Consider the following 20,244-nt stretch of genomic DNA (forward strand, 5'->3'; position numbering starts at 1 on the left):
CCCCCCCACCCCCCTTCCCCCAACACTGCTGCGCCCAGGCCCCCACCCAGAGCAGTGTGCCTAGGACACCGCATGGCTACTGAAGCTCCCTGAGAAGAAAACTCGGAGAAATGCACTGCAGCGGCTCAGTCTCCATAGCAATTGCCTTTCTGTGTGCGTTTATGGTTCAAAGTCTTCCCACCAAGAGTATTAAAAAACCAGGCCTACCCAGATGTAAATGTTTCTTAAAGACATAACATGCCTCATGGCTGCCTAGACTGAATAATAATTCCTCTGCAGCGTTTTGGAAAAGGTCGCAGGTGCACAACATACGCAGAGGCTATGCTTGACCACCTACTCCTGTCTCATTGTTTCGTAGACTGTAATCCCACATCTACAAATGAAATGTTTCGAGGCTCGGGGGGAGGTTTACGGGGGCAACTCATATAGGAATAGCCACAATGTGGGGGTGAAACTAAAACCTGCATTTCTCCACAAGCTTTTTACCACAGGACATACTATACCCACCCTTTCTGGATACTGCAAAAATCACGTGGATGAACTTCCTTCTGTCAAGCACAGTAAGAAAGAAACCAGCTGGCCAGCATGGTGATCCAGATCCTACAGGTGCCAGCAGCGCAGCAGGTGGTGTGGGGGAGGGAGGCAGGGAGCTGAGACTGGAGGCTCTTGGGGCCCAGGGGTCCTGCCTCTGTCAGAAACATTTATTGAGCACCTACTATATGCCAGGGGCTGGACTAAGTATGGGATGGGGGGGGTGTCCACCTATGCTCAGAACAGTGTTCCTGCCCTGGAGGACCTCTCAGTCTAGCAAACCAGGACTCATGTCCTGGATTTTATAGTAGTTGTGGTGTTGAAGGTGGATGTAGACACCTAGGAGTTGGCGGCCTCCAACTGGAAAGGTCTTCAGATTTTCCAAGTGGAAGAAGCATAACTTGAAATGACTGTATCAGTCAAGGTTCTTCCCAGGAGGTAAATAGATGGCACAGGCAAAAATTTTAACTGATAGGAAGCTTTAAGTTAAGGGGCAATTTACAGGGGCATGGGCAGGTTCAGGGAACCAACATAGGGATTAGCAACAGTGGGAAGATACTATCACCCCTAAAGTAGTAGAAATAAAGGAAGGGAGCTAGAATACCGGGCAGGGGGCACAAAACAGGAGCTGAGGAGGAAGCAGCCACTTTCAGAAGCACCTCACTGTCAAGGAGACAGCAGTAGAAAGAAATACCCTGACATCTCTCTCCAACCACCCTCCATTCTCCGGGAAGTGCCTCCCAGTGGCCAAACCCAGCTGGAAAACAGAGGACAAGGGAGTCTAGAACCTAGTGCAGGACACAGAGATTGGGCAGGGCAGATAACGGGTCCTAGGCTGGGGCTGGAGTAGGGGACAAACAGCATAGCCAACACAAGAAGGCTCTACTTGCTCTTGTCAGAGGAAGTTACTCTAGGGATAATTTTCCTAGTGCATTTTCATCCATTTTATATAAGGAAGTTCCCAGGGGGAAGGAAGAAGTCCTCTCCCAGAGTTTATTTAAAGACTTTCAGCTATCCCAGAACAAACCTACCAGCTTGGGAAGGACATTGAGCTGGCTTGATTCAAACTGCAGAGGGTTACTCATGGAGCCCTAGAAGCTGGTCCAAACTCAGGCTAGACAGGGCATTCCTGGGCTGGTTGCCGAGGGTGTCTGCCCCAGGGACCCAAGGGTTCAAGATAGGACAATTCCTAAGCCAAAAACCCCACTGTGCCTGAGACTCAAAAGGTTGGAGATATTTGATGATCCTCTGCCTTCCCCACAAAAGACAGATTTTAGAGGGAACATCAGCAATAAACTGGAGCACACCCTAAAATATTTGAGAATTGGACCATTCTTGAGAAAAAAGGAAAAAATTCATAAAAAATCAATAAAAGCCAAATCCTCAATTATGCTCCACCCCAAGGTAGATGAGAGTCATACACAGGTTTAAGAGATTCTAGTTCATTGTTATTTACAAATGTACAGTATTGATAAAGTTTGAGCAAACAGAACAAGAAAATTTTTATTATTTTTAAATATTTTATTTATTTGTCAGAGAGAGAAAGAGAGAGAGCACAGGCAGCAGGAGAAGCCCGCAGAGAGTGAAGCAGCCTCCCAGCTGAGGAGGAGGCCTGATGTGGGACTTGATCGCAGGACCTTGGGATCATGACCTAAGCTGAAGGCAGACACTTAACTGACTGAGCCACCTACGCATCCCAACAAGAAAAAATTTTATTGCTTTTCTTTTGCTGTTATTTCAGTACTGTCAGCTTTCAAATAAGGGACATATAAAAAAAAATTGAGAGAGAAACTTTTTTTTTTAATTTAAAAATTCATGGGGCACCTGGGTGGCTCAGTTGTTAAGCGTCTGCCTTCGGCTCAGGGCGTGATCCCGGCGTTCTGGGATCGAGCCCCACATCAGGCTCCTGATGGAGCCTGCCGGAAGCCTGCTTCTTTCTCTCCCACTCCCCCTGCTTGTGTTCCCTCTCTCGCTGGCTGTCTCTCTCTCTGTCAAATAAATAAAATCTTTAGAAATTTAAAAAGTCATGTTTGTAGATTCTTTCAGAATTTAAATAAAAATGGAAAGACTTTGGGGTGCCTCTGGCTCAGTTCATGGAGCATGTGACTCTTGATCTCAGGGTCCTGAGTGAGTTGAACCCCCTGTTCGTGTAGAGCCTACTTTAAAATAAATAAATACATAATAATAATAATAATAATAATAATAATAATAATAATAATAATTTATCTGGGCAACCCACAGTTTTGCTGTTGGATGTAACCTTTGTGGGTTGCCATATACATAATAGGTACTTAATAAATGTCTATAGAATGAATGAAAGAAAAGAAAAAGATGATACAGGCCAGGTCTCTGTACAGATTTGGCATATTTCTGAGAGAAACTTCAGGAAGAGACAGAAGTCAAGTTTTCTACTTCCTCTAAACCCTGGGAAACGCCACAGTGAGGTAAGTGTGAATTGTGAGTTATTGGAGTATAATCAGGAAGGAGCTGACATACTAGAGAGATGATCACTCTGAGGCCTCCATCCCTTCAGGACTGCCTAAAGATTTGAAAGAATTCCAACATAATGACTATTAAATGCTTCTTTTATTTTTACTAACCCTTCCTTCTAAAAAAAACTCAACTCTTTTTCCCACTTTAAAAAAAATTTTATTGACTTTATTTTTATACCTCTCAACTCTGAGAGGTATTTTGTAGCATCAGGAAAGATGAGCTTTGTCTATTGTCTACTAAAATTTAACCAATGAACATTTAGTGAGCTTTTCCATAAATGAGGCACTGTTCCAAAATATTCCCATTAAGTAAGTAATATGATTGTCCTTACTTTACAAGTAACAACACTGAGATGAAACCATTCGCCCAAGGTACCACACAGAGTGGACCTGGAGTGGACTGTGGAACTACTTTGGAACTCAGTTAGACATTAGATCTTATTCCTATTGAGTGGCTACAGCCAATTACATTATGCCCTTAAACTGAAAGGGGGGATGGGAAGTGAAGAGCTGGCTCCCAGTCTCCTATGTAAAGAATCAAAACACACATATACACTCAAAAATGGGCCTCTTGCCTCAGGCCATTTAATTTACAGGATTCACTGAAAAAAGAAGAAGGAAAAAAAAAAAACCCTCGAAAGCTTCCTAACCAACAAAACTTGGAAAACTACTTTTCATAATAAAATTGCTGATTGTCATCACTCCTTCTATTAGGAACACAAATAGCAAGTGATTTAATACCCTTTCTGGTTTATATGGCTATATTTTTCATAAAGCCAAAATATAATATCTAAGTGGGTTTTTTATTTAAAATTTGAATTTTAAAGGCCAGAAGTTTGTGCCCTTATTTTAGTGAATTATTTTGCCGTTTGCAATTAGATGTCTTGTGACAAGGAACATGAGAGCTATTTAAAAGAAACCTGTACAATCTAGGCAGAATAATTGCAGTCCTGAAGAGGGCAAGCAATTAAATCCAGCCTGCATCCTGCATCTCAGGATATTTTTAGGCATCTGATGGCATTATGCCTGGTTCCTGGGATTCATATGTTGAAAGCCTTTTAGGCTTTCTTTTAAAATATGTATTTAAAGCCATTAATTCTCTCTTTTCTACAGAATCTCCCTGGAGTCCTGCTTAATTCAGGGAAGGCAACCAAATTTTTCAAGAGGGCAGCTCACAGTCTTCAGCTCTCCTAAGACAGTCATTGACCTCATCAAATCCTTAAAAAATCATTAAATCATTTTCACTGAGGCAGTCCACCATTAAAGAGATTTTATTAAAATAATGTTTTGAAGAAGGGGGAATGAACCACGAGAGACTGTAGACTCTGGGAAACAAACTGAGGGCTTCAGAAGGGAGAGGGATGGGGGATTGGGATAGGCCAGTGATGGGTATTAAGGAGGGCACGGATTGCATGGAGCACTGGGTGTTATATGCAAACAATGAATCATGAAACACTACATCAAAAACTAATGATGTACTGTATGGTGACTAACACAACATAATAAAAAATTTTAAAAATAAATTAAAAAAATAAAATAATGTTTTGAGGGGCATCTGGCTGGCTCAGTCAACAGAGTGAGAGACTCTTGATCTCGGGGTTGTGAGTTTGAGCCCCACATTGGGTGTAGAGATTACTTTGAAAATAACATTTTATATTTTAAAAACATGCATATGGTAAAATAGTCAAACAGCGTAAGAGAATATCCAGTGAAATGTTAGTTTCTTTCTGGCTCCCCTCCATAGAGGGAAACACTCTGCTTTTAAATGTGCAAACATATTTGTAGCCATTATAGAGTTATATTTGATAACTTCATCTCTTTAACAGTCAACAAATATGTTTTGTTTGGTTTTTTTTAATGACCATGAAGATAATTAGATTTTCAGGGCTGTGCTTTGGAGGAGATAAACAGAAAGAGGTGAAAGGGTACATGAGGGTGAAAGAAGGAGCCTGATTTTGATGGGGTGGTCAGAGAAGACCTCTCTTAAAAAGATGACTTTTGGGGCACCTGGCTGCCTTAGTTGGTAAAGCATGTGACTCTTAATCTGAGGGTCATGAGTTCAAGCCCCACATTGGGCATAGAGCTTACTTAAAGTTTTTTAGGGGCACATGGCTGGCTCAGTTGGTGGAGCATGTGACTCTTGATCTCGGAGTTGTACGTTTGAGCACCACGTTGGGTATAGAGATTACTTTAAAAAAAAATAAAATCTTAACAAATTTTTAAATAAATAATTAAAGAGATCACATTTCAATTGACCATGAGGAGATAGCAAAGTTATAGCCAGGATGGAGGGAAGGTTTCTCAGTAGTTGGAAAAACCAAGGAGAAAAGAAAGGGCATTGGAGAAACAAAATGTCAGTGCAATGAGAGAAGGGGATAGGGATAGGCATGGCGGACAGGTAGTCTTTTCAGGATGAAGAGTTTTTGGATTTTATCCTAAGTGCCTCTGGAAGCTTTGAAGAGTTTTAAGAAGGGAGGTGAGATGTGTGGTTTACTTTTCTAAAAGCCTTTGCTGATAGATTGTTTCCAAAGATGGCCACAACCATCCACACCATCCCACATGCCCTTTTGCAAATGTGACTTTGCCACTCCTCCCCCCTGTTTTCCCTCCTTTTGAATGTGGGCAGGCCCTGTGACTTGCTTTAACCAATAGAATGTGGTAGAAGTGACAGTGACCCTGTGCAACTTCTGAGATGGGACCATAAAGGGCTTTGTTACTTTCTTTTTCACTTTCTTGGAACCCAGAGCTACCATGAAAAGACGTCTGGGCTAGCTTGCTGGAGAAGCCCCAGGGGCAGGGAGGCTGTGAAGGATACCATAGCACAAGAGTAGGGAGGCTGCAGCTTTCCAGCCATTCCAGCTAAGGGGCCAGACGTGAGTGACACCATCTTGGGTTCTCTAGCCCACACTGCAGCCACATGAGCAAGTCCAGTCCGCACCACATGGAACACAGACTTGCTCTTCCAGCTGAACCCTGCTCAGCCAACCCACAGAATCATGAGCAAATAAAATGGCTGTTGTTGTTTTTGTTGTTGTTTTTTTTTAGTAGGCTCAACACCCAAGGTGGGACTTGAACTTACAACCCCTACATCAAGAGTCACATACTGTGTTGTCTGAGCCAGCGAGGCACCCCTAAAATGGCTATTTTTTTTAAATGGCTATTTTTAAAAGCCATTAGGATTTGGGATGGTTTGTTACACAGCAATAGATAACTGATGACTATGTTCTAGCTGATGTGGGGAAAACAGACTGCAGATTTAAGGATGGAAGAAGAAATAACAGTGGAAATAAAAAACGCCAGCCGCCATATAGATTCTCTGTGATTTCAAATCAGGATCACAAAATTTTAATGGAAGGGTGCCTGGCTGGCTCAGTAGTGTAATACAACTCTTGATCTCCGGGTTGTGAGTTTGAGTCCCATGTGTGGCATAGAGTTTACTTTAAAAAATTAAAACACGAAAACCAAAATTTTCATAGAGCCAGACAAGCTAATCCTAAAATGTCTGTGAAAGAGAAAAGAGCTAAGAACACTTGATATTCCTTATGAAAAAGAAGTAGATCAGAGTAGGACTTCTATGATCAGAATCAGGATTTGATTTAAAAAGCCACCGATTTTTAGGCAATATGGTACTAACACAGGAATAGGCAAATGCAAAAAAAAAAAAGAATAGGCAAATGGAACAAAATAGAGAACCCAAAACAGACTCAAGCATACATGGAAATTCACTATAAGATAGCTTTGGCATTGCAAATGAGAAATGAATTTCAGCTGGAATATGGACTTAAATGTGAAAAGCAAAACTTTAAAACTTTTTTTTTAAGATTTTATTTTTTTAAGTCATCTCTACACCCAATGAGGGGTTTGACCTCATAATCCTGAGATCAAGAGTTGCATGCTTTATTGACTGAGCTGGTCAGGTGCCCCAAAACTTTAAAACTGTGCCCCAAAACTTTAAAACTTTTAAAAGAAAACATGGGAGAATATTTGTATACCTCAGGGTCAGGAAGGATTTCTCAAAACACATGAAACAGGGCAAAGGCATAGCCAAATAACAAAAGAAAAAACAAGAAAAATTATTAAATATTAAAGATGTTCAATTATTCCAATGGTAATTGGGAAAATACAAATCACAACCATAATAAGAAATAATTTCACACACACAAACCAAAAATAAGCGCTGGCAAAGATGTAGAGAAAGGGGAACTTTAACACATTGCTGATGGAAATGAAAATTGATACAACTGGTTTAGAAAACAATTTTTGGGGGCACCTGGGTGGCTCAGTTGGTTAATCCACTGGCTCTTGATTTCAGCTCTAGTCATGATCTCAGGGTAATGAGATTGAGCCCTGGGTCCGCGCTGAGCCTGGTGCCTGCTTGGGATCCACTTCCTCCCTCTCTCTCTGCCCCTCCCCCTGCTCACGCACTCTCAATCTCTCTCAAATAAATAAATCTTAAAAAAAAAGAAAACAATTTGGTATTACCTAGTAAATTTGAGCACATACATACACTAAGACCCAACAATTTCATTTCTAGATAAAAATCCTGAAAACTCTTACATGCATCAAGAGAAATATTTGAGTGTTCATAGCAACACTGTTTGCAACAGCAAAAACTAGAGCCAACCCAATGTCCAAAAGTAGACTGGATAAATAAATTGCGGTATCTTCTTACAATGAAACACTATATAGCAGAGAAATTGAATAGCTGAATCTCAGAAACAGAATGCTGAGAAAACCAAGATGCATAGGAAGAGTGCAGAATTGTTCTTTCTTTTTTTTTTTAAGCTTTCTTTATTTATTTTAGTGAGAGAGAGAGAGCACATGCAGGTGCGTGCACTCAAGGAAGTGGGGGGCAGGGGGGAAAGGCAGAGGGAAAGAATCTCAAGCAGACTACCCCCTGAGCGTGGAGCCCTACCTGGGGCTCAATCTCACAACCCTGAGATCATGACCTGAGCTGAAATCAAGAGTTGGCTGCTTAACTGACTGAGCCACCCAGGCTCCCTCAGGATGATTCCATTTACAAAAAGTTCAAAACTAGGCAAAGCTGTACAATGTTGGGGCACCTGGGTGGCTCGGTCATTAAGCGTCTGCCTTCGGCTCAGGGCGTGATCCCAGCGTTCTGGGATCGAGCCCCGCATCAGGCTTCCTGCTTCACTAGGAGCCTGCTTCTTCCTCTCCAGCTCCCCCTTCTTGTGTTCCTTCTCTTGCTGGCTGTTTCTCTTTCTGTCAAATAAATAAATATATATTCAAAAAACACCCCAAACTGTACAATGTTGTGTTTAGGGATATATATATTTGTGATAAGAGAATTGTTAATACACACAGGCAAAAATTTTTTTGGTTGTCAAATGATCCTTTATTGAAATATTTTCTGAAGTACTTCTTTTTTTTTTTTTAAGATTTTATATATTTATTTGACAGAGGGAGAGGCAGCGAGAGAGGGAGCACAAGCAGGGGAGTGGGAGAGGGAGAAGCAGACTTCCCACTGAGCAGGGAGCCTGATGTGGGGCTCAATCCCAGAACACTGGGATCGTGACCTGAGCCCAAGGCAGAAGCTTTAAGACTGAGCCACCCAGGCGCCCCTTTTCCTATGTAATTCTTAACCAGCTGGGCATTTCATTGCACCACTGTTGATGTCATCTATGATGTCTTGAGGATGGCAGTCATCAACACTGCAGTCAACAGACCAGGCAATCTCTAGGATCTTTTTAATGGTCCCAGAGAGTTCTCTGGCTAAGGCTCAGTGCTGCATCTGTTGGGCAATGTTGACCATCTCATCAAAAGTGGTATTTCCACTGTGTTTAATGTTTTTCTGCTTCTTTCTGTCTCTTGGCTGTTCCTTGAGGGCTCTGATAATCAGGGTAAGGGCAGAAGGTACTACTTCAATCTGGGCCTGTCTGTTCTGGATGGTCAGTTTCACTGTAATCCTCAGACCCTTTCAATTACTTTTTGGGAGACAGACCCACAGGGTCAATCTTGGGGGCCAGAGTAGATGTGGCACCGACTTCTCCACCAGGGCACCTCAGGTATAGGACTTTGGTCTCATCGGGGTCAAACTTAGGTGGCATGGTGGACGTGGTGATGTCAGATGAACCTGGATTCGGGATGACGGAAGTGAGTTGCACCTTCACCTGCTCCAAGCCGGAAGCCAAAAAAGATAATACAAAATTCAGTATGGTGGTTTCCTCTAGAGGAGAAGGAGGATGTAATCACGGAGAGGCACATGGAAGGTTTCCTGGGTAGAAACCTTAGCAAGGGCAGTTTCAGGCAGCGGCAGGGTTAGAAGCCAGAATGCTGGGCTGAAGGGTGAATTGAAGCTAAAGACATGGAAGACAGCTAGTGCAGTGAACTCATTAAAGAAACATCACTGGAAATCGGAGCAGATTATATTCTCAGAAAGCAGGGAAAACTATCACAGGCAGAACAGATTTTTCTCATGCAGCAGAGAGAGGGTGTAGTGAGGTGGCTCTATAAGCCTGGTTTGCTTGAGCTGAATAGAGGTGCAAGAGTGGAACTGTAGGCTGGGAGCCGTCCTCATATAGAGGGAGGTGTAGAGTCTCTTTTCATTAGTTTTCCAAAGACTGTGTGCCCACTTGGAGACGAGCAAACAAGATCTGCAAGCAGCTCCCCCACTGCCTCCTTTGGCTCTCAGGAGGCCCCTCTGCCAGGAATTCCCACCAGTCAAAGCCTGGAAACAATTACAGACCGGTTGGCTTCCAGGAGCATTCACACGTTTTATGGGCCAGCTTTCTGCTCCTTTCAGCAGAATTAATATGTGATTGCTCTGACTGTCCACACATGTAACTTAAAACTCCATCTCATTTCAACTTTATGGTGATGTTATAAAAGGCTCCCAGAGGAAGGGGGCACTCTTTGTCTCTGGAAGTTCATTCAAGGGAACAGCTAGGAAAACTCTTTAATCTGGAAACATGTAAGAAAGAAACGATCAGGTTGAAAAGTCATGCATACATATCTTGACTTCAGGGGTTCGCCTATAATTCACTGGTGACTTGCCTGGAGAGAAATCCAGAGCCACCAATGGGCAGGGAAAGGAAATGTGACAGGGACAGGAAGAAATCTGAAGAGTGTCAAAGCACACTCAGGAGAGGTTTCACACCCTGCCAAGAAAAACTGCCCCTATGGCAATGGGGTGGGGAAGCTCTGAAATTGTAGAGGAAAATCAAGCACTTACCCTTTCCTGGTGTGAGTTTGGATCTCTCCTCCCTAATGCTCCCTGAAAGAGCAAGGGATACAAATATATTAAGAAAAAGGAGGAGATCATCACATTTCTTTACCTGTGGAAATCAGGCCTATTTTAATGCAGATCGGAAAAATCAGGTTCAAAATAAGCTTGTCCCAAACCTTAGGGTTGCATATTCCCTTCCTGCTGTGTTTGGGCAGCAGTTACCTGCCCTGCTTTTTCTGAAGGTTGAATGAGGTTCCGTTCATTCACACATTCACTCGATAATACTTTGTTGAATGCTCCCTATCTTGGGGCAAGTCTTCTAGGTGCTGAAGAAGTAACTGAAAAACAGACAAAAACGGACCAAGTTAATGGCGTGTAAAGTGTGATTTGAATATAGGAGTCAGGAACGCTCAGTGCTTTTGTCTGTGTCATATGCGGCGGTTCTGAAAGCTACTTACAGACAAGCTCTTTGGAATAGGGGCTTCCTTACCCTTTCCAGCCCTCTAATGAATTTGCTTCATTCGTCGCTGTTGATACCCAACTGAGCCATTCCAGTTAAGTGAACTAAGAATATACTGAAATATCCATTTGACCAGGGGGTGAGGCACGGTTTTTTCCTCCTAACCCCCTCTCCCTCCAATAAACCTCCTGGCGCCCCGTGCCCGGAACAGCTCACCACACCGCAGCCCCCCTCCCTCCCACTCTTCATTAGGAGGCCTACCCGGCGGACAGGGAAGGGATGGCGGCCCCAGCTGGGAGCGGCCTGCAGCCGGGGGACAGCCCCCGGGCCTTCGCGGCCCCACCTCCCACAGGTCCCCGCCGTGTCGGGCGCAGGCCGCTGCGGGGCGCTGCGGCCCCAGTTTAGGAACCGCGGTGGGGCGGGGCCAGGGCCGTGCGGGCTGCGGGTGCGGCGAGCGCGGCCACAGGTAACCTGCGGGAGCCGGGAGCGCAGCCTGGCGAGCGGGCGGCTGGAGGCGCGGCGCTGGGCGGCGCCGAGGCCCAAGGGCCGCCGGAGCCTGCGGGAATTCGTCCCCGTCGTCTCCCCTCGCCCCCCACCCTGTCACCGCCAGCGGTCCCTGCGGCGCGGACGTCGGCGCGCGAGAGAAAGGTACGGTGCGACCTCGCTGGGTCCCTTCGAGACCCCTCTTCATCTGAGGGCCAACGTCCCCCACTCCCGGGGGACCTCCCGGCCGGGGAGGACGGTGTCGGAGGTGGGGGCGCTGTTCCCTAGGCGCCCCCCGGTCGCCGTCTGCTTGGGGGAGGAGACCCAGAGGGAGCGCGTTGCCCCCTCTCCTGCGGCCTCCGGAAAGCCGGGACCGGAGGGGGTCTTCCTGGGGCCCCTCTCTTACCGCTTTGCTTCACTTGCCTCCCTGGAGTATAGAACTTTGGGTGGGGGTGGCAACTTTGTCGTCTTGGCTTGTCCCCCTCCTCTTTCTCCAGTGAGCTCAGAGTTTGAAGAAAGTGGTGGTAGGGGGGCGGGGGTCCCCAGGTATTTCTCCCGGATTCGGTGGCTGGTGGTCTGCGGGAGTAAAGGAGGGTCGTCTTTGGTCGCCTTGCGCTCCCCGCCGTCCCCAGGCCTGCGGGCCGGCCTCAGAGTGACCGGGTTCGGCTCGAGCGCGCAGGCAGCCTGCCCCCTTCTGCTTACCCCTTTGAGGACTGCAAAGAGGCGCAGACCCGGGAGGGTGGGGGCTGGACTCCTGCCCCGGAGAGATCCGCTCTGGCTGGAATTAAGCTCTGTGAAGAGTTAGCAAGTGGCATCTCCCAGGGCCGGGGCAGAGAAAGCGAGGCACGTTGGTTTGAGTTCAGACATCAGTTTACCGGCACTTGTCTTGGGGATTTAAGTGTGGTGCTTCCGGTAGATTTGGGGAGCGTGAGGGGAAGTGTGGAGCATTATTTATGACAGGAGGGGGGCTTGAGTTTCATAAAGCTGGTCAAGAATGTTTTCCCTGCAGCACAGTGAGATGGTTCAGTGGTGGAGATCTGCTTCGGGGTTATGAGATTGTGTCTTGATTCCACCACTTGTTAGGTGTGTGACTTTGGAAACCCCATTTCTTTATTCTTTCCTTCCTTCCTCCCTCCCTTCCTTCTTTCGTTCCTTCTGCTAGTCAAGTGAATCAATGGGAGTGAAGAAGGAACAAAGAAATCTGTAACTGGCTGTGATCAATTAATGGTAAACACCACTGCACTTGGACCCACCTGGAAAACCCATTTCATTAAACTTAATTTTTAAAACTGTAAACTGGGTGTATTATATATAATTCGGTAATATTGTGGGAATTAAATGAAATGGTGCAAGTAAAATGCTTGGCATGATGCTCTTGAATGCTAGTCATTTTCATGAACCTGTTGGATGACAATAGTCATTCATGTTTAGGTCATGTCTGTTAGGCGAGTGTAGGTGGAAAGAACTTGGCAATGAAGACAAACACACCTGGGTCCACAGGGTGCACAAGTGCGCTCATTGTCTTTGAGAAGCTATTTCCCATCCCTAGAATAGCAGTAGCAACCTGGTGTTCTTGCATGTAGGAGGTGCAACTGTACATGTTTAACTTCCTTCTGCCATGACTAGCAGGTGCTTAGCATATGGCAAATGATTTTTTTAAAATTAGGGATATAAATTAAAATTGGAAGAGTTTTCTGCCCCTTTGGTCATAAGTGGGGAGGGGAGAGTTAGAAAGGGTGAAGAAGAATAAGACACTGTAAAACAACTAGCTGCACATTATTGGAAGGTATGAACCAAGGGTGATAAAGAAATGCTCTTTTGATGGGGCGTCTGGCTGACTCAGTCAGTGGAGCATGTGACTCTTGATCTCAGGGTTGTGAGTTCAAGCCCATGTTGGGTGTAGAGTTTACTTAAAAAAAAAAATATATATATATATATATACACACACACACACATATATTGGGGCACTTGGCTGGCTCAGTTGGAAGAGCCTGCAACTCTTGATCTCAGGGTTGTGAGTTGGAACCCCACATTGGGTAGAGATTACTTAGATAAAAACATTATATATATATATATATATATATATATGTATACACACACACACATATATATACACATATATATACATATATATACACACACATATATAAAGAGATAAATGTATGTGTATGTGTGTATGTATGTGTGTGTATATATATATACACACACAAAGAGAAATGTTCATTTGTTAACTCCATGTTTTTCAGTGATTGTACCAAAAATTAACCTTAACTTCCCATTTAAAACTGTCAGCCTCTCCAGAGCCCTCTGGCTAAGCATTTACTCCCAAGTAAAGGCTGATGGCTAGTATTCAGCTCAGCTTAGAAACAATGCATCCTTTCAACTCCGGAGGCCCTACCACATAGAAATTCTGGTGTCCCTATCCCTACTATGAAATATACCTGCACAAAGTGCCAAACTACACTTTCAATGTAAAGAATAAGAATAGAACCCACACGCCCAAGTACCCATCACCCAGCCGAAGAACTAGAGCATCCCCAGGACCTTGGAGTCCCCCAGTAACTCTCCCCGTGGCATTCCAGCCCTCCTTCCTGCATGGAACCATTGGTTCGATTTGTGTTAATTTTTTTTCCTTGCTTTTCACGCATCATGTGCTACATAAAAAGCTCTGTGGAAGGGAAGTTTCCAAACAAGCACTTCCACAATAACCTGGAGCATTCTTATTGAACTTAAAAGCAGGATATTGAGAGTAGGATGCAAACCACACAAAAGCTGACAGTCTCAAAGTACTGGGGTGAGGCAGTCTGTCTTTCAAGGTTTTCCCCAGGTTTCCTTGGCACACGCTCTGCGGGTGTGTTCTGTCTGTACAGGGGAGGCCCAGTCTCTTCCAACATAGCTTGGAGGCTATAATTTTTAAAAGCTTTGCTTGAGTCCCTAAGAATGAGAAAAACAGTAATTTGTGTGCATGTGTTTTAGAAGTTTTCTTTTTATACAAATTATCCAGGGGAACATTGTGTGGGATTTGAAGGATCAAGCCGATAGAGAGCAAACTTTAAAAATGGTTTTAACCCAAGTTCTTCTTTTCCTGGTTGTTATATTTGTGTTTTGGACTTTAAGTTACTTTTTTGCAGCTCTCCTTGGAGAATCTTGCACAACTCCATCACTTCTTGATTAAGACAAAAGATTCCTAAATTTGGTTCATGGCTCCCTTAGTATCTAGTAATTTTTTCACAGCACCCGTAGTTTTTAGTAGTTCTTCATAGTTAGGTTCAAACAACTTATTAAATATTAATGTCCTAATAACATAGGAGCTATTTTTAAAAAAATAATGTACATAAACTGAGAAAAAAAATGTTGTTATATCATTCTTAAATACTGGATATTATTTAAATACAGGATGTGTGTACCTGTACTAATTCCTAAATCTTGGGATTGGATTGGATACCAGCACGCTCATTTCCTGTTCCACATTAATTTTTCTATAGCCCTTCCTTTTTATCACAGCATCAACGAAAACCCAGGTTTTGCAAAGATGTGTATGATGTCATTGATAGGAGTGTAATGTGATCTAACATTGAAACTGAATTCTGGTTGTAGGTTCAGCATTTTCCAACATGCTGAATACACTGTGTTTGCCTCAAAACTTTGAAATTCCCTAAGTTGCCCTTGTGAATTTGCTACAGTATCCAGAGTGCCTTGGTGCTCAGTTTGGGCGTTGTTGGTTCAAGGTAAAATCCTCTTCTGGGGAGAGAGCTGTTAATAAAGAAGGGGTCTGTCTGCCTGAAGTAGCCCCAGGTTAAGCTACTGTGTGGAGTGGGCTAAATCTTGGTTTCTCCTCTACATAAAATGGAATGGCTCAAGCCTGCCTCAGAGGGTCATTAAGAGGATTAAACTAAATAATGTACATAAAAGCATCTCTAAAGGGCCTGGAATATAACAGTCTCAAGAAACGATAGCTCTTTTATGATTGCTAAATAGTACGAAATAGTCAGGTCTTGATCTCAGAGTCATGAGTTCAAGGCCCTTGTTGGGCTCCATGCTGTACATGGAGCCTGCTTAAAAAACCAAAATAAATAAATCAGGTGAAAAGCTTTAAAAATTATGGGGTGCCTGGATGGCTCAGTCAGTTAAGCATCTGCCTTCAGCTCAGGTCATGGTCTCTGGGTCCTGGGATTGAAACCTGCTTTGGGCTCCCTGCTCAGCGGGGAGTGTGTTTCCACCTCTCCCTCTGCCACCCCCTCCTACTTATGTGCATGCTTTCTCTCTCAAATAAATAAATAAATAAATAAAATCTTTTAAAAATTATATGTATTTAATGAGAGGTGAAAATATAATGACATGGATGGACCTATTTTATCATGCTTATATGATAGTGCTTTTTTTTTGTTTTAATGTAAGCTCTGTGTCCAAGGTGGGGTTTGAACTCACAACCTCAAGATCAAGAGTCACATGCTCTACTGACTGAGCCAGCCAGGCCCCCCCCCATAATAGTGATTGGAATTTATTATTAAGGTTAAAAAATAAACCAAACCATGAACAATCAACTTGGAAATTTTCAGTCCAGGTTTTTCACAAAACAAAGTTATTTCTTTTCCTCTGGCAGGGATAACATGTCTCATGCCAGTTTTAAAACTTATTTTTAAGCTAGAAAATGCCAAGCCAACTCTAAGTCCCAGCCTGAAATTCTGATTTCAACCCAACTAGGTAGAATGCTGAGATACAGTGTATTTTATGTTTTAGTACATTTTAGTTATATTTTATATTACACCATATGTAAGTATTGTAGATTTCTTGAGTGGGTATTTGTGGATGCATTTGAATATCCTAGATATATTCTGTACGGAGAGCCACCAATGGTTAAGAGCCATAGGCTTCACAGTTGATCTTACTGGGTTCGATGCCTGGCTTGCCACCTGTTGGTTGTAAAAATTTTCACAATTTACTTAACCTTTTTATGCCTCAGTTTCTTTAACTATAAAATGAGGATTTGAAATAGTTTTGAACCTGTATTGTGGTGGTGCTCACATAAATCTATATGTATGATAAAACTCATGGAACTACACACACACACACACACACACACACACACACACACAGTGAGTGCATAGGAAAAGTGAAATTCAAGTAGGGTCTATAGTCTAGTTAATAGAATTATACCAATCCAATTCCTTGTTTTGATAACTGTACTGTAGTTATGTAAGAACATCATTGGTAGATGGGGTACACAGGAACTCTGTAATTTTTTTTATTGTGATAAAATATACATAATATAAAATTTACCATTTTAATAATTTTTAAAGTAAGCTCTACCCCCAATATGGGGCTTGAACTCATGACCCCAAGATCAAGAGTCATAGGCTTTATTAACTGAGCCAGCCAGGCACCCCATCCCTTTTAATAATTTTTAAGTGTGCTGTTTGGTGACATTAATTACATTCACAATGTTGTACAATCACCACCCGTATTAATCTCCAAAACTTTTTTCATCATCCCAAACTGAAACTCTGTCTACATTAAACAATAATTCTTCATTCTCCCTCTTCCTGCCAGGCCCCAGGCTCTGGCAACTTCTGTTTACTTTCTCTCTCTATGAATTTCACTATTCTAGATACCTCATGTAGGTATAATCATACAGTATTTGTCCTTTTTTGATTGGTTTATTTCACTTAGTATCTTTGAGGTTCATGTATTATTTTTGCAACTTTTATATAAGGCCAATATTATATCAAAATAAAGTTTAAAAATAAAAAAATCTCATTGATGGAATCCCAGCTCTGGACTGTAGCAAGCACAAAGGTTAGGGACAGTGCAGGATGGCAATAAAACCTTAGGAGTGACATTACCTTTCTTTCCCGTCTTCCAGTCCCTAGTCAGAGGGGAAAAGACGCAAGAAGTAACAGTGTTCTCTCTTATATAGGGAAGTGTCTGCATTATTTACTAGTGAGTTCTTATACCTACCTGAGGGGCAGTTATTAAATCTCCCACTAAAATAGGAATTCTTAGCCTGGAGTTCGTCCATGGGCTACAGATGCCTTGAGCTCCCTGAATTTATGTATAAATATTTAAATGAATGTCCACATGTATATTTGAGAAGACAAAAGTTCCATAGCTTTCGTCAGATTCTCGAAAGGTTCCCTAACCCCAAATGGTTAATAAGCAATAAAAGAAAATGTTGTTTACAGAGGTATAGCCAACCCATAATAGGCTCTTTCACTTGGGTGTCTTAGCCCCTTTTAGTTCTCTGGCATAGCTTTCCCCCAGAAGGTTTCTTTCTGCTCAAACCTGGGATAAGCCTGAACAGTTCTTTACGCTTAGAGCCTCTGGCCGTTCGCCTGTGTCCTATAAACTCCAGGACCCATTCTTCAAGGGCTAGAGGAGCCCCAGGGTGAACTATTATGGAGTCCCCGGTAGGGGACATGTGGAGCTAAAATCTTGTGCAGGACTCAGCCTCGCAAATGCCGTCTCTCTCCCCACCTTCCTTAGGCTCTCGAAAGTAGAAAGGAAAAACTCATGAAATAGTACCAAATGATGGAAATTTAGTAAATTCTCCCTCGGGGAATGTAAATTTAGTTTTAAGATTGTCTTCTGGTTTAGATTGTACGTTTTAAATGTACTATAAATGTATCATACGATGCCTTCTACCCTGTGTAGTACCCAGTGGTTTAGGTAGCTACTGAATTGACAGGTTGTTACAAGAGATGTTGAATGTTAGAATTTATTCAGACTGGTTTGTAGCTCCTATGGATGGATTGCATAAATGGCAAAAATTATAATTTGCAAGTTTTTCTTATACATACGACTCCTCGATATTTGAATTTATCTCAGAAACGCTTCAATAACTCATGTTTATTGACTCTTTGATCCAACTCAAATATATTCTGTTAAGGCGGGCTAAGTGCTCTAGTAACCATCTCCAAATGTCAGTGGCTTGATCCAAGAAAAGTTTATTTCTAGCTCATACAAAGTCCAAGTCTGTTATTCCTAGTTGGGCAGTTCTCCTGGTTAGCTCTCCTTCATGGGACTCAGGGATAAAGGCTCCTTCCATCTTGTGATGGCACCATCTTCAGCATGTGGACTCCAATGTCACTATAAGGGAGAAGACAGTATGGAAAGGTGTACTGGATTAACTACCTCCACCAGCAAGTAAAACACATCACTTCTGCTCACATCCTATTGGCCAGAACGAGTCACGTAGCCCCACCTAGATTTAGGGAAGCTGGGAAATGTATTCCCTGGCTGGCAGTTGTTTCTGAGCAGTAATTGTTTATTTCGAAAGGGGAGTGGAACTCTTTGGTGGATAAGTAGCCATCTTTTCTACAAATATGCTAGTTTTACCAGTCAGTTCAGTGTAACTACCTTCATGTAATTTCTCTCTCACTTTCCAAACATCTGTATATATGTAGCATGTCTTTATAGTGTAAGGTGTGGATGAGACCTCCATACAGGAAGCAGTTGTATCATAATCGCCATGTAAATAAATAAAAATGAGAATAAGCCATCCAGATTCATATATTTATTAGAGAACAAAACATATTTGATTTACTCGAGTCATCCAACCATGTAGAGAACTGTACATTTGAGAAAGACAGAACAGAGGGAGATTAGCAGAGAACAAGAATATGCACGTTTTATTGGCTTCATGAATGTTATCGTAACAGTTTAAAACTACTTCAAGCTGCTGGCAATAAAGTGTGAAACTCTTTTCCTTTTCAAAAAAAAAAAAGCAGTCTTTGCCATGGAATGTATTACATAATCACAAATATATGTGTCACTTTTACTTATTTGCTACCAAGGGAAACCAAAGTTGTAAGATTTGGACCTGTTTGTCTTATTTGCTTGAAGTAAATTTTTGCCTAGGTGGGGCACCATTTGGCTATGCCCAGCATCTAACAGATGCAAATGGAACATATTGAGGGATTAAATATAAGACCATACAAAAGATCCCAGTACCCAGTTGGAGTCATGGAGAAAATGGTCCCCAACTTTAGTGGTGTACACTAACTATAGTAATGCTTCACTTACCCATCCCTAGTTCAGATTGGACTGTTCTACCTAAGGAAACTGCCCAAATTAATATTTACCATCTTTTAAGTCCTAGTTTTTAAATTTTTATTTTGTTTTTTAAAAGATTTTATTTATTTGACAGAGAGAGAGAGAGCACAAGCAGGGGGACCAGCAGGCAGAGGGAGAGGGAAGCAGAGGGAGAGGGAGAAGCAGACTCCCCTCTGAGCAAGGAGCCCAATGTGGGGCTCGATTCTAGGATTCTAGAATCCTAGATGCCCAACCCACTGAGCCACCCAGGTGCCCCAGTTCTAGTTTTTTAAAAAGTTACATTTCATGGTGCCCACGTTAGAATTAAAGGTGCACCAAACCAAAGGTCAGCAGATTATAGCCATGGACCAAATGTAGCCCAGTGCCTCATTTTGAGAAGTTTTAGGAGAACTTTAGAAGAACTTTGAGTCAAACTCAAAACTCATTTATATACTATCCATGGTCGCTCTCACACCACACTGGCAGAGTTGACTAGTTATCACAGAAGACCATATGGTCCACAACACCTAATACATTTACTGTCTATTCCTTCACAGAAATTTGCTAACCCCCTCACTAGATTTACAATTAGTATAACTTGCTTTGAGAGTAATTCTCCTATTTAGAAATTACTTAATCTCTCTGGCCCATAGTTTTCTCACCATCAGAGAGAGTGAGGATGGTAAGTTCTACCCAATGAAGCAGTTAAAGTAGATTTTAAATTAAATGACCTCAGACAAGTCACTGAATTTATCTTCTAGGTAGCTGTCTGCCTACCCATCTTCCAGATAGCTGTCATGCTGAGAATCAGCTGGGAAATCTATTACAGTTCAGAGAGTACCACCCTGACTCCTTTAGATGCTGATTCAGGAGGACTGGGGAGGTGCACATTTCACAAGCACCCCAGATTCTGATGCGGGTGGCCTGGACTTGACGGAACTCAGGCCCTTGTGGCAACTTGTCTTTTGGTCGCTAGAAATAGTTTCTCTGGCAGCTCTAGCTAGATGTGCTCCCTGTCTCACCCAGAATTGAAGCCTCGCCTACTTGATAGGAGAGCTTGC

At 42.8% G+C, this 20,244-nt stretch overlaps 1 protein-coding gene and 1 pseudogene across 6 annotated transcripts in view; one reads left to right on the top strand and one right to left on the bottom strand.

The window, feature by feature from the left end:
* Nucleotides 1-8,519: 8,519 nt before the first annotated feature.
* Nucleotides 8,520-11,837, bottom strand: LOC105239053 (annotated as a pseudogene).
* The window catches only part of ANKRD6 (ankyrin repeat domain 6), a 179,070-nt gene continuing 170,021 nt past the window's right edge, over nt 11,196-20,244 (top strand). For all 6 annotated transcript variants that reach the window (XM_011229215.3, XM_034670818.1, XM_034670817.1 and 3 more), the window contains exon 1: nt 11,196-11,317. The gene's annotated coding sequence lies outside the window, so the exon portion shown is untranslated. The remainder of the gene's footprint in view (nt 11,318-20,244) is intronic.

The sequence above is a fragment of the Ailuropoda melanoleuca genome, chromosome 10, assembly GCF_002007445.2.
Source record: "Ailuropoda melanoleuca isolate Jingjing chromosome 10, ASM200744v2, whole genome shotgun sequence".
In the NCBI taxonomy this organism is placed as follows: Eukaryota; Metazoa; Chordata; class Mammalia; order Carnivora; family Ursidae; genus Ailuropoda; species Ailuropoda melanoleuca.